Here is a 23,728-nt window from a genome sequence, read left to right as displayed (position 1 = left end):
CTGGGGAACATTTCTCCTTCATATCTCCAAGGATTCATCCATGAATGTACAGTGAAGATCCCTCCGATGATAATGTCTCCATCCTGAGAATATTTGTACTCAAATGTATAATCCTTCATGGTGAGATGACATCCAGCTGCTGAGGTCTGTGACTGTGCGGAGCTAAGAGTCAGATACAAGAGAAATAACCAGCAGAGTTTCCATAAAAGATGAGATTTACTGTAACCGAACATCAGGTAATAAGTACAGAGTCTCCTCTGTGACCCCAGACACATGACAGACACAGATCTCTGATGAGAAGATCAGGACTGCACTGACACTGACTGGAGGAGCTTTATATCTTGTTCTATGTTTTGTTTTAGATCTGTAAAATGAATTTAACAAAGATAAATAAGGAAATTTAAAATATCACAGCATTGAGGGAAATATAAAAGGAACAAAGAATGCTGTTACTATACTAAATCCTGTTCTAGTATATTACTGAGATATTGTAGTGTCAGAGGTCTGTGGCTAATGGCATTCTGTCCTTCCTAATGTTACGACTACTAGATAACATTCAGCTTCCCATACCTGGCTCTCCTCACTGCCCCTGTATCTCTCTGCCATAGCAGGTCTACCAGCACAAGTCCATAGTATGTCCTTTCCCCAGCCAATCCCTTTTGGACACCTTCCCCCTTAAGAAAATGGCTACATTGTTTGATTACTAGTGATGAGCAGACCCGCAAATTTCAATAGAAGTTTGAGACTCAGCTGGGTTTGGCTCAACTCTCCCCCCCCCCACATGAGGGGAGGGCAGTGTCCCTCATTGCCTAATATAGTAACAGTGCCTCCACAGTAGCCACTGTGGAAATGGTGCCATCACAGTAGTCAACATTGAAACAGTGTTCCTACATTAATCAAATGGCATGTAAAGGAGGCATCTGGAAAAAAAGACCATACTTTCCTTCTTCATGTAGGCACTGTCTCCACTCTTCTTTCTGAAGTCTATGAAGTGAACATGGGTGCAAGAGTGCAAGGAACAATGTCAACGGGGGTCTTTATCTTTATTTTTCTTCCAGTTTTTTCTGTCTTTTTTGGCTCATTGCAATTTTTACGCCCTTTTGGGGACATTTTGAAATGTCTGCCAGACATTTGTTTGCCGTCAGTAAGACACATTTATGTTCTATTACAGATGAAAAAAATCCTAGGTGCAGTTGCATGCTGGAATTTGTCGTCACATTCCTGCGTGCAACTGCACCACACACATAGCGTCCAGCATCCATTTTGTGTTTGACAAAGGCCCAGAGAGGCGAAACGTCCACACTATTACAATAAAAAATGTTATCTGCATTTGAAATCAAGTTGTGCGCAGTCTTAAATTTTCACAAATAGTTTGAGGGGTTTGGAGGGGTTTGAGACTGTCGCACTTAGTACTAAGAAGTATTGGCCATTTATCTACAACAATGACATCACACTATGTGAGTGTGTGGCAAAGGGTGTATGGAGAGGGTTCACGGGCTAAGCTCCCTCCATACATACCAGCATATTGCAGGAAACACCACCCACAATGCTACCAACGACCATGGTTTCAGCCTCCTGAAAAAACTGCAAAGCTCTGTGTCAGTGAGCTAATCTAGGTTAGGTCTGATTCGGTGCAGAATTGCGCCATAGTGGGTGTAGGCTATAGGTAGTGTGCAGGTGTGGGTCTGCAACGCACCATGCTGGCTCACTGCATGGCCGGGCACCTTGCCCTCCAACTGGTGAATAGAGCAAGGAAGTCACAATTCGTGTTTTCAGGTATACAAGCCATTTGTAATCTTCCCCTAAAAGTTCTAATCAACCCTTTTCATAAATCCGATAAAAAAAATACAAAAAATAAAAACCATAAACATTATAGACTTACAAAAATCGTTCACTAAAACCTATTTAGAGTGCACAAACACAACATTGCTGCTGCCAGCAGCCAGATGCCAGTGTGCCATTGTGCAGGTACTAACTTTATCTGAAACACCATTTGGCAAGTAAGGTGGCCGCACCGCAAAATATGGAACATGTCCTATATTTTAGCAGATTAACAGAGTAACTGCTCATCTTCCTATGAAAAGACAAGGGGGGAGCAGTGCTCAGCCTCCTTCTCCTTACCAGCTCTGTGCTCACCTGCGAACCGAGCCGGCAAGCACATGGCAGTGTAAATTCGGCCTTAGGCCTCATGCAGACAAACATGTGCCGCCCTGGCCGCAGCCCAAGCAAGCATTGAGAGGCGTACAGGAGAGAAGTAGAGTGAGAGCTACTCACCCCTTCTCTAATCAGTACGGCGAAACATAGGACATGTGATGAGACACTGGGTCACATTTACTTATTCAGTCCCTGCGAGATTCCCGATCCGGACTTCCCAACAAGGATAAACTCTGCCGCGATTCATGAAGATCGTGTGCCCATTATCCTGCATGTGTCGCTTCCCCAATCAGGTCCACCGGAGTTCACCATCTTCATCCCGGTGCATGTAAGTGCTTGGCTTGTGACACAATTTTTAAGTTAAATTCTGTGGTTTGTCCGAATACGTCGGATCGTCCAACTGCTTGCCCCCCAATTTGTGTCGCATGAATGCCTGTGCAATTGCGGCAAAATCCGATCGTGATCGCCTAAAACCCCTTTGAAATCCCTGTCCTGGCGGTGTAAAATGGAAATCATCGGGATGTCTGACGAAAGTACGGTCCGGGCGTACGGTCCTTAGTAGAGATGAGCGAACACTAAAATGCTCGGGTACTCGTTATTCGAGACGAACTTTTCCCGATGCTCGAGTGCTCGTCTCGAATAACGAACCCCATTGAAGTCAATGGGAGACTCGAGCATTTTTCAAGGGGACCAAGGCTCTGCACAGGGAAGCTTGGCCAAACACCTGGGAACCTCAGAAAAGGATGGAAACACCACGGAAATGGACAGGAAACAGCAGGGGCAGCATGCATGGATGCCTCTGAGGCTGCTTAATCGCACCATTATGCCGAAATTATGGGCAACAGCATGGCCATGACAGAGTGACAGAATGAAGCTAGATAGCATGTAAAACATCCAATAATTGACCCTGACACTATAGGGGACGGCATGCAGAGGCAGAGGCAGCGGCAGCAGGCTAGAGAGTGGCATGGCGACATACCCTAATTGGACTCAGGCTTCAAACCAATGGGTGTCAGAGAGGAACCAATATACAAATACAGTTTAAAATAATAATAACCCTCATCCATAAAGCTCTGTATAATGCTGCACCCCCCTACCTCTCCTCTCTTATCTCAGTCTATCGCCCAACCCGTGCTCTTAGATCCGCCAGTGATCTTAGATTAACCTCTACCCTAGTGCGGACCTCCCACTCGCGTCTCCAAGACTTCTCTAGAGCTGCACCAATTCTATGGAATGCTCTGCCCTGGACTATCAGACTAATACCTAACCTCCAAAGTTTCAAACGTGCTCTTAAAACCCATTTCTTTAGGCAAGCCTATAACACTCATTAACTGCATGAAGTTTTAACTCTTCTACTAACCCGTCCTGTGTCGTCCTCCCATCTGTTATCCAGCAACCAACAGGCACCAGACTTCTCTGCAGTCCCATTCACCCTGGACCTGGTATATAAGATGACGGCTGAGTGGTTCAAGCGACAGCAATTACATTTATTATATTTTTTTCTATTCCCTAAGAAGAATGGCTTGACCATTAAATATTCTTTTACCTCGTGTTACCCCATCATCTTCATAAACCGTAAGCTCTGGCGAGCAGGGACCTCACTCCTGTTGTTCCATACAAATGTTGTGCTCTGTTACATTACATTTGTATTTGTTTCCTATGATTTGTAAAGCGCTACAGAATATGATGACGCTATATAAATAAAGATTATTATTATTATTATTATGGAGGCAGTGAACTAGTAGTAGATTAAAGGTGCTGCAACTATGTTAGTTGGATCTTGGGATGGAGCTGGCGCTCTGCAGCCAGGCGAGCTTTTGCCAATCCAAGCCCCTGTCTCTAGGCTACTCCCCAAACAGCACTTCTAAGAACCTTTTGTATAAGATCAAGTGTAGTAGCGTTCTTATAAGTTTAGGATATGGCGGGTGAGGGGAATGTAAACAGATGCGCAAGAAGCGCTGAAATAATATCCCTAAATGGTAAAAGTTTGCAAGTATATTTTGTGGATTACACAGCAGGGTGGCGACAAAGTTAACAACTTTGATGTGGAATGCCCTGTAATAGCTCTTGGGCGGTGTGCCTTTTATCGCCTAGGCTCAGCAGTTTCAGCACCGCCTGCTGTCGCTTAGCGACGGCACTGCTGCTGTGCCTAGAGCTACCGACTGATGGCGCCATGCCCACGGATGGTAATTCGGAGGAGGAGGAGGTGGAGGAGGGGTGGGAGGAGGTATAGTAGGCCTTTGAGACCTGGACCGAGGTAGGCCCCGCAATTCTCTGCGTCGGCAGTATATGACCAGCCCCAGGGTCAGACTCGGTCCCAGCCTGCACCAAGTTAAGTGTAGTAGCGTTCTTATAAGTTTGGGATATGGCGGGTGAGGGGAATGTAAACAGATGCGCAAGAAGCGCATGATGCGCATGGAGCTGGCGCTCCGCTGCCAGGCGAGCTTTCGCCAATTCAAGCCCCTGTCTCTAGGCTACTCCCCAAACAGCACTTCTAAGAACCTTTTGTATAAGATCAAGTGTAGTAGCGTTCTTATAAGTTTAGGATATGCCGGGTGAGGGGAATGTAAACAGATGCGCAAGAAGCGCATGATGCGCATGGAGCTGGCGCTCCGCTGCCAGGCGAGCTTTCGCCAATTCAAGCCCCTGTCTCTAGGCTACTCCCCAAACAGCACTTCTAAGAACCTTTTGTATAAGATCAAGTGTAGTAGCGTTCTTATAAGTTTAGGATATGCCGGGTGAGGGGAATGTAAACAGATGCGCAAGAAGCGCATGATGCGCATGGAGCTGGCGCTCCGCTGCCAGGCGAGCTTTCGCCAATTCAAGCCCCTGTCTCTAGGCTACTCCCCAAACAGCACTTCTAAGAACCTTTTGTATAAGATCAAGTGTAGTAGCGTTCTTATAAGTTTAGGATATGCCGGGTGAGGGGAATGTAAACAGATGCACAAGAAGCGCTGAAATAATATCCCTAAATGGTAAAAGTTTGCCAGTATATTTTGTGGATAACACAGCAGGGTGGCGACAAAGTTAACAACTTTGATGTGGAATCCATGAAAACAACCCAAATTTCTGCCTGACACACCTCGTTTGATAAAGGGACGATGTATGGAGGCAGCTATATGGACGACTTTTGGAGGTAGCAATGGAGACAACGTGTGGAGGCTGCTATGGAGACAATTTAATTTGGATAGTGCCTGTATGTGGCAGTCCCAAACATTTTTCAAACCAGAGGAGCAGGTAGGTGGCCCTCCAGTAAAATGGAATAGATTGAGTGCCTGTATGTGGCAGTCCCAAAAATGTTTCAAACCAGAGGAGCAGGTAGGTGGCCCTGCAGTAAAATGGAATAGATTGAGTGCCTGTATGTGGCAGTCCCAAAAATTTTTCAAACCAGAGGAGCAGGTAGGTGGCCCTCCAGTAAAATGGAATAGATTGAGTGCCTGTATGTGGCAGTCCCAAAAATGTTTCAAACCAGAGGAGCAGGTAGGTGGCCCTGCAGTAAAATGGAATAGATTGAGTGCCTGTATGTGGCACTCACAAAAATTGTTTCAAACAGAGGACCGGGTAGGTGGCCCTCCAGAAAAATTAAATGCATGAAGTACTATAGCAAGAGCCAGTGGGCCCTGTCAAAAAATAGCCATTTTCCTCTGCTTTACTGTACAAAGAGGAGGAGAAGGAGGAAAATGAGGAGGAGGAGGAGTGGATCAATTATTCAGGTTGAGCTTCCTTCACCTGGTGGAGATTGGAAATTCTGAGAAATCCAGTCTTTATTCATTTTAATAAGCGTCAGCCTGTCAGCGCTGTCAGTCGACAGGCGTGTACGCTTATCGGTGATGATGCCACCAGCTGCACTGAAAACCCGCTCGGACAAGACGCTAGCGGCAGGGCAGGCAAGAACCTCCAAGGCGTAGAGCGCCAGTTCGTGCCACATGTCCAGCTTTGAAACCCAGTAGTTGTAGGGAGCTGTGTGATCATTTAGGACGATGGTATGGTCAGCTACGTACTCCCTCACCATCTTTCTGTAAAGATCAGCCCTACTCTGCCGAGACTGGGGACAGGTGACAGTGTCTTGCTGGGGTGACATAAAGCTGGCAAAAGCCTTGTAAAGCGTACCCTTGCCAGTGCTGGACAAGCTGCCTGCTCGCCTACTCTCCCTCGCTACTTGTCCCGCAGAACTACGCACTCTGCCGCTAGCGCTGTCAGAAGGGAAATACTGTTTCAGCTTGTGCACCAGGGCCTGCTGGTATTCATGCATTCTCACACTCCTTTCCTCTGCAGGGATGAGAGTGGAAAGATTTTGCTTGTACCGTGGGTCCAGGAGAGTGAACACCCAGTAATCGGTGCTGGAATAAATTCTTTGAACGCGAGGGTCACGGGATAGGCAGCCTAGCATGAAATCTGCCATATGCGCCAGAGTACCAACGCGTAAGAATTCACTCCCCTCACTGGCCTGACTGTCCATTTCCTCCTCCTCCAACTCCTCCAACTCCTCTTCTTCTGCCCATACACGCTGAACAGTAAAGGACTCAACAATGGTCCCCTCTTGTGTCTCACCAACATTCTCCTCCTCTTCCTCCTCATCCTCCTCCACCTCCACCTCCTCCGATATGCGCTGAGAAACAGACCTGAGGGTGCTTTGGCTATCAACAAGGGAATATTCTTCCCCTGTCTCTTGTGACGAGCGCAAAGCTTCCGACTTCATGCTGACCAGAGAGTTTTTCAACAGGCCAAGCAGCGGGATGGTGAGGCTGATGATGGCGGCATCGCCACTGACCATCTGTGTTGACTCCTCAAAGTTACTCAGCACCTGACAGATATCAGACATCCACGTCCACTCCTCATTGTAGACTTGAGGAAGCTGACTGACCTGACTACCAGTTCTGGTGGAAGTTGACATCTGGCAGTCTACAATCGCTCTGCGCTGCTGGTAAACTCTGGATAACATGGTCAGTGTTGAATTCCACCTCGTGGGCACGTCGCACAACAGTCGGTGAGCGGGCAGTTGGAGGCGGCGCTGCGCTGCCCTGAGAGTGGCAGCATCTGGGCTGGACTTCCTGAAATGCGCACAGATGCGGCGCACCTTCGTGAGCAAATCAGACAGATTGGGGTATGTCTTGAGGAAACGCTGAACTATCAGATTTAACACATGGGCCAGGCATGGCACATGTGTCAGTCTGCCGAGTTGCAGAGCCGCCACCAGGTTACGGCCGTTGTCACACACAACCATTCCCGGCTTGAGGTTCAGCGGTGCCAGCCACAGATCAGTCTGCGCCGTGATGCCCTGTAATAGCTCTTGGGCGGTGTGCCTTTTGTCGCCTAGGCTCAGCAGTTTGAGCACCGCCTGCTGTCGCTTAGCGACGGCACTGCTGCTGTGCCTAGAGCTACCGACTGATGGCGCCGTGCCCACGGATGGTAGTTCGGAGGAGGAGGTGGAGGAGGGGTGGGAGGAGGAGGAGGCATAGTAGGCCTGAAACACCTGGACCGAGGTAGGCCCCGCAATCCTCGGCGTCGGCAGTATATGAGCAGCCCCAGTGTCAGACTCGGTCCCAGCCTCCACCAAGTTAACCCAATGTGCCGTCAGCGATATATAGTGGCCCTGCCCGGCAGCACTCGTCCACGTGTCCGTGGTCAGGTGGACCTTGTCAGAAACGGCGTTGGTCAGGGCACGGATGATGTTGTCTGACACGTGCTGGTGCAGGGCTGGGACGGCACATCGGGAAAAGTAGTGGCGGCTGGGGACCGAATACCGAGGGGCGGCCGCCGCCATGAGGTTGCGAAAGGCCTCGGTCTCTACTAGCCTATAGGGCAGCATCTCCAGGCTAAGCAATCTGGAGATGTGCACATTAAGGGCTTGGGCGTGCGGGTGGGTTGCACTATATTTGCGTTTCCGCTCCAGCGTCTGGGGTATGGAGAGCTGAACGCTGGTGGATGCTGTGGAGGATCGTGGAGGCGACGATGGGGTTTTTGTGGCAGGGTCCTGGGCAGGGGGCTGACTAGCAGCTGACACAGGGGAAGGAGCAGTGGTGTGCACGGCCGGAGGTGAACGGGCTTGTTGCCACTGAGTGGGGTGTTTAGCATTCATATGCCTGCGCATACTGGTGGTAGTTAAGCTAGTAGTGGTGGAACCCCTGCTGAGCCTGGTTTGGCAAATGTTGCACACCACAGTCCGTCGGTCATCCGGTGTTTCCTTAAAGAACCTCCAGACTTCTGAAGATCTAGCCCTCGCCGCAGGAGCCCTCGCCACGGGAGCTTCACTAGTTGACACATTTGGCGCTGATGCACCAGCTCTGGCCCTGCCTCTCCGTCTGGCCCCACCACTGCCTCTTCCAACCTGTTCTGGTCGAGGACTCTCCTCCGTCTCAGAAGCACTGTGTTCACCCGGCCTCTCAACCCAGCTTGGGTCTGTCACCTCATCATCCTCCGATCCCTCAGTCTGCTCCCCCCTCGGACTTCCTGCCCTGACAACAACTTCCCCACTGTCTGACAACCGTGTCTCCTCATCGTCGGACACCTCTTTACACACTTCCACTACGTCAAGAAGGTCATCATCACCCACAGACTGTGACTGTTGGAAAACCTGGGCATCGGAAAATTGCTCAGCAGCAACCGGACAAGTGGTTTGTGACTGTGGGAAGGGTCCAGAAAACAGTTCCTCAGAGTATGCCGGTTCAAATGCCAAATTTTCCTGGGAGGGGGCAGACTGGGGGGGAGGAGGCTGAGGTGCAGGAGCTGGAGGAGTGGCGATTTCGGTGACATGGGTGGACTGCGTGGAAGACTGACTGGTGGTGGACAAATTGCTCGAAGCATTGTCAGCAATCCACGACATCACCTGTTCGCACTGTTCTGGCCTCAACAGTGCTCTACCACGAGTCCCAGTAACTTCAGACATGAACCTAGGGAGTGTAGCTCTGCGGCGTTCCCCTGCTCCCTCATCAGCAGGTGGTGTCTCACCCCGCCCAGGACCACGGCCTCTGACCCCTGCAGTAGTTGGACGCCCACGTCCCCGCCCTCGTCCTCTACCCCTAGCCCTCGGGTTAAACATTTTTAAAATGAGAGTTATAACTTTATTTTTTTTTTTACTTTTTTTTTTTTTTTTTGTGTTTTTTTTTTTTTATTGTGTTTTTTGTTTTTTTTTGAGTTTTTAAAACCAAAAAATGCTATCCTATTGCTATGGCTATTTTCTAGCCAAGTATCAAAGCACACTACTATGCCAGATGAGATGACACTGAGTTAGTGCCTAATTGAAATCCAACCCCTACTAAATTTTCCCACTTCGGTCTTTGCTATGGATATGTGCGTCACTAAGCGCAGAACACAGCGGTCGCAAGTCTCACTACAAATTGCTCAGAATTGGCTAGTACATGCACTGCAGAAAGTACAGCCACCAGCAGATCAACCAGAAATCAAATATATAGAACGCTACTGTATGCGTAAGTAAGCTCTTTGTATTCTCCTATGGCTATTTTCTAGCCAAGTATCAAAGCACACTACTATGCCAGATGAGATGACACTGAGTTAGTGCCTAATTGAAATCCAACCCCTACTAAATTTTCCCACTTCGGTCTTTGCTATGGATATGTGCGTCACTAAGCGCAGAACACAGTGGTCGCAAGTCTCACTACAAATTGCTCAGAATTGGCTAGTACATGCACTGCAGAAAGTACAGCCACCAGCAGATCAACCAGAAATCAAATATATAGAACGCTACTGTATGCGTAAGTAAGCTCTTTGTATTCTCCTATGGCTATTTTCTAGCCAAGTATCAAAGCACACTACTATGCCAGATGAGATGACACTGAGTTAGTGCCTAATTGAAATCCAACCCCTACTAAATTTTCCCACTTCGGTCTTTGCTATGGATATGTGCGTCACTAAGCGCAGAACACAGCGGTCGCAAGTCTCACTACAAATTGCTCAGAATTGGCTAGTACATGCACTGCAGAAAGTACAGCCACCAGCAGATCAACCAGAAATCAAATATATAGAACGCTACTGTATGCGTAAGTAAGCTCTTTGTATTCTCCTATGGCTATTTTCTAGCCAAGTATCAAAGCACACTACTATGCCAGATGAGATGACACTGAGTTAGTGCCTAATTGAAATCCAACCCCTACTAAATTTTCCCACTTCGGTCTTTGCTATGGATATGTGCGTCACTAAGCGCAGAACACAGCGGTCGCAAGTCTCACTACAAATTGCTCAGAATTGGCTAGTACATGCACTGCAGAAAGTACAGCCACCAGCAGATCAACCAGAAATCAAATATATAGAACGCTACTGTATGCGTAAGTAAGCTCTTTGTATTCTCCTATGGCTATTTTCTAGCCAAGTATCAAAGCACACTACTATGCCAGATGAGATGACACTGAGTTAGTGCCTAATTGAAATCCAACCCCTACTAAATTTTCCCACTTCGGTCTTTGCTATGGATATGTGCGTCACTAAGCGCAGAACACAGCGGTCGCAAGTCTCACTACAAATTGCTCAGAATTGGCTAGTACATGCACTGCAGAAAGTACAGCCACCAGCAGATCAACCAGAAATCAAATATATAGAACGCTACTGTATGCGTAAGTAAGCTCTTTGTATTCTCCTATGGCTATTTTCTAGCCAAGTATCAAAGCACACTACTATGCCAGATGAGATGACACTGAGTTAGTGCCTAATTGAAATCCAACCCCTACTAAATTTTCCCACTTCGGTCTTTGCTATGGATATGTGCGTCACTAAGCGCAGAACACAGCGGTCGCAAGTCTCACTACAAATTGCTCAGAATTGGCTAGTACATGCACTGCAGAAAGTACAGCCACCAGCAGATCAACCAGAAATCAAATATATAGAACGCTACTGTATGCGTAAGTAAGCTCTTTGTATTCTCCTATGGCTATTTTCTAGCCAAGTATCAAAGCACACTACTATGCCAGATGAGATGACACTGAGTTAGTGCCTAATTGAAATCCAACCCCTACTAAATTTTCCCACTTCGGTCTTTGCTATGGATATGTGCGTCACTAAGCGCAGAACACAGCGGTCGCAAGTCTCACTACAAATTGCTCAGAATTGGCTAGTACATGCACTGCAGAAAGTACAGCCACCAGCAGATCAACCAGAAATCAAATATATAGAACGCTACTGTATGCGTAAGTAAGCTCTTTGTATTCTCCTATGGCTATTTTCTAGCCAAGTATCAAAGCACACTACTATGCCAGATGAGATGACACTGAGTTAGTGCCTAATTGAAATCCAACCCCTACTAAATTTTCCCACTTCGGTCTTTGCTATGGATATGTGCGTCACTAAGCGCAGAACACAGCGGTCGCAAGTCTCACTACAAATTGCTCAGAATTGGCTAGTACATGCACTGCAGAAAGTACAGCCACCAGCAGATCAACCAGAAATCAAATATATAGAACGCTACTGTATGCGTAAGTAAGCTCTTTGTATTCTCCTATGGCTATTTTCTAGCCAAGTATCAAAGCACACTACTATGCCAGATGAGATGACACTGAGTTAGTGCCTAATTGAAATCCAACCCCTACTAAATTTTCCCACTTCGGTCTTTGCTATGGATATGTGCGTCACTAAGCGCAGAACACAGCGGTCGCAAGTCTCACTACAAATTGCTCAGAATTGGCTAGTACATGCACTGCAGAAAGTACAGCCACCAGCAGATCAACCAGAAATCAAATATATAGAACGCTACTGTATGCGTAAGTAAGCTCTTTGTATTCTCCTATGGCTATTTTCTAGCCAAGTATCAAAGCACACTACTATGCCAGATGAGATGACACTGAGTTAGTGCCTAATTGAAATCCAACCCCTACTAAATTTTCCCACTTCGGTCTTTGCTATGGATATGTGTGCCACTAAGAGCTAAACACAACGGTAGCAAGTCCCCCTGCTAATTCCTCACAAAATGGTACTAGATGCAAATTAAAATAAAAAAAGTAGAACGTTATTGTAGCCCTAAGAAGGGCTGTTGGGTTCTTTGAGAATCACTCCTGCCTAACAGTAAGCTAATAGAACACCCTAACGCTTTCCCTGACCAGCAGCAGCTCTCTCCCTAGCGGCATCCAGACACAGAATGATCCGAGCAGCGCGGGCAGCGGCTAGTCTATCCCAGGGTCACCTGATCTGGCCAGCCAACCACTGCTATCGACGTGTAAGGGTACCACGTCATGCTGGGTGGAGTGCAGAGTCTCCTGGCTTGTGATTGGCTCTGTTTCTGGCCGCCAAAAAGCAAAACGGCGGGAGCTGCCATTTTCTCGAGCGGGCGAAGTATTCGTCCGAGCAACGAGCAGTTTCGAGTACCCTAATGCTCGACCGAGCATCAAGCTCGGACGAGCATGTTCGCTCATCTCTAGTCCTTAGTAAATGTGCACCAATGTGCAGTATGCACCACATTCATGAATCTGCCGCACACTGCATGTTCCCAAGGCTCATGGACTGAGTTTGCAAGATTTTTTTCTGTTGCAATCAGTTAATGTCCGCAAAACACATTTATGTCGGACTTCTGTTATCACTGTGGTGGCCGATGTGAATGTGCACTGGAAAGTGTCTTTGTATCAACAGTATTGTGTCACATACATAACACAAACACTTCATATATACTTGTGTTACCAGTTTCTATATGTGTAACACCACAAAAAAAGGAAAAAAAGCTAAATGTACAAAGCAGAAAATAACACTTTTTTTTGTTTAATTAAAACAAATTAATTTAAAAAGAGACAGAAAAAGTCCACCGATGGTCAAATAACTAAATATACATTCTAAATAGATTACAATAAGCTTGTATAGAGGTTTTCTCCTGATGAAGCAAGGAGAAAACTGTGTCAGGTGCGGTTCACCCTTGGTCTGTATATACTTGTGTATGTGTCCCTCGTCATCTGTTATTCCTCTGGGTAATGTGCAATCCTTGTTTGACTTTTTCTGAGGACTAGACCTTCTATATCTCTATGCAGGTTAGGCTACATTCACACTAATTTGTAACTGCCATGCACACAACGGTGCAAGGAAGAGGAGAAGAGGGTGAGAACTGCTCGCACCCGCCCCTCTCCATAGAGATACATGAAACACGGTGCCGTTTTAAGGGGAAAGATATGACATCTCCTATCTTTTCCCGGGTATGGAATGGTACGGTGCTGCAAGCGTGTGCACCATACCGCTCCATGCAGTGCCCATTTCCGGCTTATGGGGGGCGTATATACGGCATGTAAATTTAGTTATTTTACCATTTGGGGACTTTTTATGTGTATGTTCTGTGTCTTTGTAAAAAAAATGTTTTAATTGATCTAATATTGCAGCAAACACTTACCCGTAACATCCGCAATCGGTGCTACTAGCGGCTAGTAAGCAGGTGTTAACCCGTCTCTCAGCACAGATGGTAAAGATGCCAGTGGCGTTTGGTTAAAATTGTTGCTCCTCGTGACGTCATTGGGGTGCCGCGATCGGTTGTCATGTCAGCCTCAGGTCTTCCAAAGATCTGTCTGGTCTTAACCTATTCATTACAATGTGCGATCTGCATATTGTAATGTATGAGGAGGAAAATCCCCATATACTGCTATACTGTAGTTTGGAAGTATATCGTAGGATCAATAAGACAACCACGGGTTAAATAACCCAGGGGGATCTGAATAATAATAAAAAAAAAAAAAATTAAAAAGGTAAAAAAAAATCATATAAACCCCCCCCCCCTAAAAATTCTAATCACCCCCTTTTCCCTAGAAGTCATATAAATATAAATAAACAGTAAAAATGATAATCATGTAAGGTAATGTGGCATCTGTCCTATCAAAATATAATAACAGGTTTTTCACAGCGTATAATCCCATAATGAAAAAAGCGCCAATATATATACTATCACTGTATTCTTCTCCCAGTGCTACAGTAATATATAATAAATAAATTTCTAAAAAGTTCCATCTAAACAATGATACAAGACAGGGGTGCCCTATATCCCCACAGATTTTTAACCGGTTAAGGACCGGGCTCTTTCCTGTTTTTTATTTCCATTTTTTACTCCCCACCTTCAAAAATCTATAACTTTTTTATTTTTACACGTAAAGAGCTGTGTGATGGCTTGTTTTCTGTATAACAAATTGCACTTCATAGTGGTCATATTGAGTATTGTCTGCATTGTACTGCAAAGCAGAAAAAAATTCCAAACGGCGTGAAAATGGTGAAAAAACGCATTTGCGCTGTTTTCTTGTGGGCTTGGATATTACGGCTCTCACTTCACGCCCCAAATGAAATGTCTACTTTATTCTTTGGGTCAATACGATTACAGGGATAACACATTTGTATAGGTTTTATAACGTTTTCATACATTTACAAAAATTAAAACCTCCTGTAAGAAATCTTTGTTTATTTTGCCTTGTTCTTGCGCTAATAACTTTTTCATACTTTGTTGTACGGAGCTGTGGGTGGTGTCATTTTTTGTAACTTTTGATGATGTTTTCAATGATATTATTTTTGGACTGTAGGACCTTTTGATCACTTTTTATAGAATTTTTTTTTTTTTTAATGGCAAAAAAGTGCAATTTTTTACTTTGGACGCGATTTTACGTTACGGGGTTAAACGCAGTGAAAAACCGTTATTATATTTTGATAGATTGGGCATTTTTGGACGCGGAAATGCTTGATGTGTTTATGATTTTTACTGTTTATTTATATTTATATCAGTTCTATGGAAAAGGGGATGATTTGACTTTTTACTTTAACCCAAGGTTGTCTGATTGATCCTACCATATACTGACATACGGCAGAATGGCAGTATATGGGGATTTTCCTCCTCATTTATTACAATGTGCTGATAGCTAGAGATGAGCGAACATACTCGTCCGAGCTTGATGCTCGATCGAGCATTAGCGTACTCGTAACTGCTCGTTGCTCGGACGAATACTTCGCCCGCTCGAGAAAATGGCAGCTCCCGCCGTTTTGCTTTTTGGCGGCCAGAAACAGAGCCAATCACAAGCCAGGAGAATCTGCACTCCACCCACCATGACGTGGTACCCTTACACGTCGATAGCAGTGGTTGGCTGGCCAGATCAGGTGACCCTGGGATAGACTAGCCGCTGCCCGCGCTGCTCGGATCATTCTCTGTCTGGATGCCGCTAGGGAGAGAGCTGCTGCTGGTCAGGGAAAGCGTTAGGGTGTTCTATTAGCTTACTGTTAGGCAGGAGTGATTGTACAACAACCCAACAGCCCTTCTTAGGGCTACAATAACGTTATACTTTTTTTTTTTATTTGCTTGTGGCTGGGCTTGCTGGCAGCTAGTACCATATTGTGAGGAATTTGCTGGGGGACTTGCTACCGTTGTGTTTAGCTCTTAGTGACACACATATCCACCTCAAACACCAAAGTGGGAAAATTTATTAGGGGTTTGATTTCAATTAGGCACAGTCTGCCAGTTTCTTTTTATTTTACGTTTATTTTTTTCATAACTCAGCGTCATCTCATCTGGCATAGTAGTGTGCTTTCATACTTGGCTAGAAAATAGCCATAGGAGAATCCAAACGGCTTACTTACGCCTACAGTAGCGTTATATATATTTGATTTCTGGTTGATCTGCTGGTGGCTGTACTTGCTGCAGTGCATCTACTAGCAAATTGTGAGCAATTTGGAGTGAGACTTGCGACCGCTGTGTTTTGCGCTTAGTGACGCACATATCCATCGCAAAGACCGAAGTGGGAAAATTTATTAGGGCCCGGGGTTGTATTTCAATTAGGCACAGTCTGCCATTTCCTTTTTTATTTTACGTTTATTTTTTTAATAACTCAGCGTCATCTCATCTGGCATAGTAGTGTGCTTTCATACTTGGCTAGAAAATAGCCATAGGAGAATCCAAACGGCTTACTTACGCCTACAGTAGCGTTATATATATTTGATTTCTGGTTGATCTGCTGGTGGCTGTACTTGCTGCAGTGCATCTACTAGCAAATTGTGAGCAATTTGGAGTGAGACTTGCGACCGCTGTGTTTTGCGCTTAGTGACGCACATATCCATCGCAAAGACCGAAGTGGGAAAATTTATTAGGGCCCGGGGGTTGTATTTCAATTAGGCACAGTCTGCCCTTTCCTTTTTTATTTTACGTTTATTTTTTTAATAACTCAGCGTCATCTCATCTGGCATAGTAGTGTGCTTTTATACTTGGCTAGAAAATAGCCATAGGAGAATCCAAACGGCTTACTTACGCCTACAGTAGCGTTATATATATTTGATTTCTGGTTGATCTGCTGGTGGCTGTAGTTGTTGCAGTGCATCTACTAGCAAATTGTGAGCAATTTGGAGTGAGACTTGCAACCACTGTGTTTTGCGCTTAGTGACGCACATATCCATCGCAAAGACCGAAGTGGGAAAATTTATTAGGGCCCGGGGTTGTATTTCAATTAGGCACAGTCTGCCATTTCCTTTTTTATTTTACGTTTATTTTTTTCATAACTCAGCGTCATCTCATCTGGCATAGCAGTGTGCTTTCATACTTGGCTAGAAAATAGCCATAGCAATAGGATAGCATCGTTTGGTTTTAAAAACTAAAAAACACAAAAAAAAAACAAAAAAAAGTTAAAAAAAAAATTCAAGTTATAACTCTCATTTTCAAAATGTTTAACCCGAGGGCTAGGGGTAGAGGACGAGGGCGGGGACGTGGGCGTCCAACTACTGCAGGGGTCAGAGGCCGTGGTCCTGGGCGGGGTGAGACACCACCTGCTTATGAGGGAGCAGGGGAACGCCGCAGAGCTACACTCCCTAGGTTCATGTCTGAAGTTACTGGGACTCGTGGTAGAGCACTGTTGAGGCCAGAACAGTGCGAACAGGTGATGTCGTGGATTGCCGACAATGCTTCGAGCAATTTGTCCACTAGTCAGTCTTCCACGCAGTCCACCCATGTCACCGAAATCGGCACTCCTCCAGCTCCTGCACCTCAGCCTCCTCCCCCCCAGTCTGCCCCCTCCCAGGAAAATTTGGCATTTGAACCGGCATACTCTGAGGAACTGTTTTCTGGACCCTTCCCACAGTCACAAACCACTTGTCCGGTTGCTGCTGAGCAATTTTCCGATGCCCAGGTTTTCCACCAGTCGCAGTCTGTGGGTGATGATGACCTTCTTGACGTAGTGGAAGAAGTGTGTAAAGAGGTGTCCGACGATGAGGAGACACGGTTGTCAGACAGTGGGGAAGTTGTTGTCAGGGCAGGAAGTCCGAGGGGGGAGCAGACTGAGGGATCGGAGGATGATGAGGTGACAGACCCAAGCTGGGTTGATAGGCCGGGTGAACACAGTGCTTCTGAGACGGAGGAGAGTCCTCGACCAGAACAGGTTGGAAGAGGCAGTGGTGGGGCCAGACGGAGAGGCAGGGCCAGACCTGGTGCATCAGTGCCAAATGTGTCAACTAGTGAAGCTCCCGTGGCGAGGGCTCCTGCGGCGAGGGCTAGATTTTCAGAAGTCTGGAGGTTCTTTAAGGAAACACCGGATGACCGACGGACTGTGGTGTGCAACATTTGCCAAACCAGGATCAGCAGGAGTTCCACCACTAATAGCTTAACTACCACCAGTATGCGCAGGCATATGAATGCTAAACACCCCACTCAGTGGCACCAAGCCCGTTCACCTCCGGCCGTGCACACTACTTCTCCTTCCCCTGTGTCAGCTGATAGTCAGCCCCCTGCCCAGGACCCTGCCACAGAAACCCCATCGTCGCCTCCACGATCCTCCACAGCATCCACCAGCGTTCAGCTCTCCATACCCCAGACGCTGGAGCGGAAACGCAAATATAGTGCAACCCACCCGCACGCCCAAGCCCTTAATGTGCACATCTCCAGATTGCTCATCCTGGAGATGCTGCCCTATAGGCTAGTAGAGACCGAGGCCTTTCGCAACCTCATGGCGGCGGCCGCCCCTCGGTATTCGGTCCCCAGCCGCCACTACTTTTCCCGATGTGCCGTCCAAGCCCTGCACCAGCACATGTCAGACAACATCATCCGTGCCCTGACCAACGCCGTTTCTGACAAGGTCCACCTGACCACGGACACGTGAACGAGTGCTGCCGGGCAGGGCCACTATGTATCGCTGACGGCACATTGGGTTAACTTGGTGGAGGCTGGGACCGAGTCTGACCCTGCGGCTGGTCATATACTGCCGACGCCAAGGATTGCGGGACCTACCTCGGTCCAGGTGTTTCAGGCCTACTATGCCTCCTCCTCCTCCCACCCCTCCTCCACCTCCTCCTCCGAACTACCATCCGTGGGCATCGCGCCATCAGTCGGTAGCTCTAGGCACAGCAGCAGTGCCGTCGCTAAGCGACAGCAGGCCGTGCTCAAACTGCTGAGCCTAGGCGATAAAAGGCACACCGCCCAAGAACTATTACAGGGCATCACGGCGCAGACTGATCTGTGGCTGGCACCGCTGAACCTTAAGCCAGCTCTGCAACTCGGCAGACTGACACATGTGCCATGCCTGGCCCATGTGTTAAATCTGATAGTTCAGCGTTTCCTCAAGACATACCCCAATCTGTCTGATTTGCTCACGAAGGTGCGCCGCATCTGTGCGCATTTCAGGAAGTCCAGCACAGATGCTGCCACTCTCAGGGCAGCGCAGCGCCGCCTCCAACTGCCCGCTCACCGACTGTTGTGCGACGTGCCCACGAGGTGGAATTCAACACTGACCATGTTATCCAGAGTTTACCAGCAGCGCCGAGCGATTGTAGACTGCCAGATGTCAACTTCCACCAGAACTGGTAGTCAGGTCAGTCAGCTTCCTCAAGTCTACAATGAGGAGTGGACGTGGATGTCTGATATCTGTCAGGTGCTGAGTAACTTTGAGGAGTCAACACAGATGGTCAGTGGCGATGCCGCCATCATCAGCCTCACCATCCCGCTGCTTGGCCTGTTGAAAAAATCTCTGATCAGCATGAAGTCGGAAGCTTTGCGCTCGTCACAAGAGACGGGGGAAGAAGATTCCCTTGTTGATAGCCAAAGCACCCTTAGGTCTGTTTCTCAGCGCATATCGGAGGAGGTGGAGGTGGAGGAGGATGAGGAGGAAGAGGAGGAGAATGTGAGCGAGACACAAGAGGGGACCATTGTTGAGTCCTTCACTGTTCAGCGTGTATGGGCAGAAGAAGAGGAGTTGGAGGAGGAGGAAATGGACAGTCAGGCCAGTGAGGGGAGTGAATTCTTACGCGTTGGTACTCTGGCGCATATGGCAGATTTCATGCTAGGCTGCCTATCCTGTGACCCTCGCGTTCAAAGAATTTATTCCAGCACCGATTACTGGGTGTTCACTCTCCTGGACCCACGGTACAAGCAAAATCTTTCCACTCTCATCCCTGGAGAGGAAAGGAGTGTGAGAATGCATGAATACCAGCAGGCCCTGGTGCACAAGCTGAAACAGTATTTCCCTTCTGACAGCGCTAGCGGCAGAGTGCGTAGTTCTGCGGGACAAGTAGCGAGGGAGAGTAGGCGAGCAGGCAGCTTGTCCAGCACTGGCAAGGGTACGCTTTACAAGGCTTTTGCCAGCTTTATGTCACCCCAGCAAGACACTGTCACCTGTCCCCAGTCTCGGCAGAGTAGGGCTGATCTTTACAGAAAGATGGTGAGGGAGTACGTAGCTGACCATACCATCGTCCTAAATGATCACACAGCTCCCTACAACTACTGGGTTTCAAAGCTGGACATGTGGCACGAACTGGCGCTGTACGCCTTGGAGGTTCTTGCCTGCCCTGCCGCTAGCGTCTTGTCCGAGCGGGTTTTCAGTGCAGCTGGTGGCATCATCACCGATAAGCGTACACGCCTGTCGACTGACAGCGCTGACAGGCTGACGCTTATTAAGATGAATAAAGCCTGGATTTCTCATAATTTCCAATCTCCACCAGGTGAAGGAAGCTCAACCTGAATAATTTATCCACTCCTCCTCCTCATCATTTTCCTCCTTCTCCTCCTCTTTGTACAGTAAAGCAGAGGAAACTGGCTATTTTTTGACAGGGCCCACTGGCTCTAGCTATAGTACTTTATGCATTTAATTTTTCTGGAGGGCCACCGACCCGGTCCTCTGTTTTAAACAATTTTTGGGAGTGCCACATACAGGCACTCAATCTATTCAATTTTTCTGGAGGGCCACCTACCTGCTCCTCTGGTTTGAAAACTTTTTTGGACTGCCACATACAGGCACTCAATCTATTCCATTTTTCTGGAGGGCCACCTACCTGCTCCTCTGGTTTGAAAACTTTTTTGGACTGCCACATACAGGCACTCAATCTATTCCATTTTTCTGGAGGGCCACCTACCTGCTCCTCTGGTTTGAAAACTTTTTTGGACTGCCACATACAGGCACTCAATCTGTTTCATTTTTCTGGAGGGCCACCTACCTGCTCCTCTGGTTTGAAAACTTTTTTGGACTGCCACATACAGGCACTCAATCTATTTCATTTTTCTGGAGGGCCACCTACCTGCTCCTCTGGTTTGAAAACTTTTTTGGACTGCCACATACAGGCACTCAATCTATTTCATTTTTCTGGAGGGCCACCTACCTGCTCCTCTGGTTTGAAAACTTTTTTGGACTGCCACATACAGGCACTCAATCTATTTCCTTTTTCTGGAGGGCCACCTACCTGCTCCTCTGGTTTGAAAACTGTTTTGGACTGCCACATACAGGCACTATCCAAATTAAATTGTCTCCATAGCAGCCTCCACACGTTGTCTCCATTGCTACCTCCAAAAGTCGTCCATATAGCTGCCTCCATACATCGTCCCCTTATCAAACGAGGTGTGTCAGGCAGAAATTTGGGTTCTTTTCATGGATTCCACATCAAAGTTGTTAACTTTGTCGCCACCCTGCTGTGTTATCCACAAAATATACTGGCAAACTTTTATCATTTACCAATATTATTTCAGTGCTTCTTGCGCATCTGTTTACATTCCCCTCACCCGCCATATCCTAAACTTATAAGAACGCTACTACACTTGATCTTATACAAAAGGTTCTTAGAAGTGCTGTTTGGGGAGTAGCCTAGAGACAGGGGCTTGGATTGGCGAAAGCTCACCTGGCAGCGGAGCGCCAGCTCCATGCGCATCATGCGCTTCTTGTGCATCTGTTTACATTCCCCTCACCCGCCATATTCCAAACTTGTAAGAACGCTACTACACTTGATCTTATACAAAAGGTTCTTAGAAGTGCTGTTTGGGGAGTAGCCTAGAGACAGGGGCTTGGATTGGCGAAAGCTCGCCTGGCAGCGGAGCGCCAGCTCCATGCCAAGATCCAACTAACATAGTTTTAACTGCAGCACCTTTAATCTACTACTAGTTCACTGCCTCCATACATGGTCCCCTTATCAAACGAGCTGTGTCAGGCTGAATTTTGGGTTGTTTTCATGGCTTCCATGTTAACTTTGTCGCCACCCTGCTGTGTAATCCACAAAATATACTGGCAAACTTTTATCATGTACCGATATTATTTGAGCGCTTCTTGCTCACCTCCTTTGGTTCCTCTCTGCCACCCATTGGTTTGAAGCCTGAGTCCATTTAGGGTATGTCGCCATGCCACTCTCTAGCCTGCCGCTGCTGCCGCTGCCTCTGCATGCCGTCCCCTATAGTGTCAGGGTCAATTATTGGATGTTTTACATGCTATCTAGCTTCATTCTGTCACTCTGTCATGGCCATGCTGTTGCCCATAATTTTGGCATAATGGTGCGATTAAGCAGCCTCAGAGGCATCCATGCATGCTGCCCCTGCTGTTTCCTGTCCATTTCCGTGGTGTTTCCATCCTTTTCTGAGGTTCCCAGGTGTTTGGCCAAGCTTCCCTGTGCAGAGCCTTGGTCCCCTTGAAAAATGCTCGAGTCTCCCATTGACTTCAATGGGGCTCGTTATTCGAGACGAGCACTCAAGCATCGGGAAAAGTTCGTTTAGAATAACGAGTGCTCGCTCATCTCTACTGATAGCACATTGTAATGAATGGGTTAAAACAAAGTAGCCTCGGGTCTTCGGAAAAAGTCACAATGACGTCACGGAGAGCATCGATTCTTAGAAAGATGCATCCATGCGCCACCTTTTTGAGATCAACGAGAAAACAATATGCAGCAAAGACTTACCAGCTATGGAGAGGGCTCAGCCCGTGAGCCCTCTGCATGCACCGTGACCGACCGGTCGTGAACCGGTTAATCTGGTCATAGAAACTTTGGCTGTTGCTTTCAGATACAGTACATTAGTAAAGGGCGTTGATGGAAAAGATAAATCAAATTACAGACCAATTGTACATAGTTTCGATGTATAAATTAAATGAGAATAAACGTCAGTTCTTCATGATTAATGGCACAATAAACATCCATGACAAAATAATTTAAGAGACGTAAGTTTAAATGTAAAAAAAAACATAAAATATCTGTGGATAGAATTAGGGGAGGGTGTGGAGAATACTTGTCTGATTAACTCTCAAAATCTGACTAGACGCGTCAAGGAGGATATGCTAAGATGTAGAGGTATTGTAACCTGGATAGCAAGGATAAATCTAGTGAAGATGCTGTTACTCCCGAAAATATTATATACAATTAGCTGTTTTTCCTTCCGTTCTAGAAAACATTAAAAGATATACAGCGATTGTTATTAAAATTTGTGTGGAGAGGGAAAGGTGCAAGAGTGTCTAGTAAAGTATTTTCTTTACCATGGTATCATGGGGGGGTTCGATTTCCGGACTTAATTCTATATAATACAGCAGTAAATCTGCAACATCTTATAGATTGGTGCAGAACAGAACCGGCAACAATGTTAAAAACAGAGGAGGCTTTATTAACTCCAATTAGATTCTGGAAAGAGGTTTTGTTCAAATCCTGGGTTTGCTAATTCCGTCTTACAAATCAGCAATAATTCATCACCTTCTTGCAGTATGGAAGGAACCTAAAGAAACTGATGGGATTATATTTTGATCTGAAAGAAATTAAAATAGCTTTGTTGGTTGAAAATTCGGCTAATGTGGAAGGTTAGAGTACCACATATACCCGAGTATAAGCCGAGACCCCTAATTTTACCACCAAAAACTGGGAAAACCCATCGACTTGAGTATAAGCCGAGAGTGGGAAATGCATTGGTCACAGACCCAGCAAAGTATATAGCCAGCCAGCCCCCTATAATATACAGCTTGCCCCCAATAGTATACAGCCTGCCCCCAGTAGTATACAGCCTGCCTCCAGTAGTATACAGTCTGCCCCCAGTAGTATACAGCCTGCCCCAGCCTGCCCCCAGTAGTATACAGCCTGCCCCCAGTAGTATACAGCCACCCCAGCCTGCCCCCAGTAGTATACAGCCACTCCAGCCTGCCTACAGTAGTATACAGCCACCCCAGCCTGCCCCCAGTAGTATACAGCCACCCCAGCCTGCCCCCAGTAGTATACAGCCTGCCCCAGCCTGCCCCCAGTAGTATACAGCCTGCCCCCAGTAGTATACAGCCACCCCAGCCTGCCCCCAGTAGTATACAGCCACTCCAGCCTGCCTACAGTAGTATACAGCCACCCCAGCCTGCCCCCAGTAGTATACAGCCACTCCAGCCTGCCCCCAGTAGTATACAGCCACCCCAGCCTGCCCCCAGTAGTATAAAGACAC

The sequence above is a fragment of the Engystomops pustulosus genome, chromosome 1 (assembly GCF_040894005.1).
Source record: "Engystomops pustulosus chromosome 1, aEngPut4.maternal, whole genome shotgun sequence".
Taxonomy (NCBI): Eukaryota; Metazoa; Chordata; class Amphibia; order Anura; family Leptodactylidae; genus Engystomops; species Engystomops pustulosus.
The sequence above is the reverse complement of the archived record's forward strand: the minus strand, read 5'-3'. Positions refer to the sequence as shown.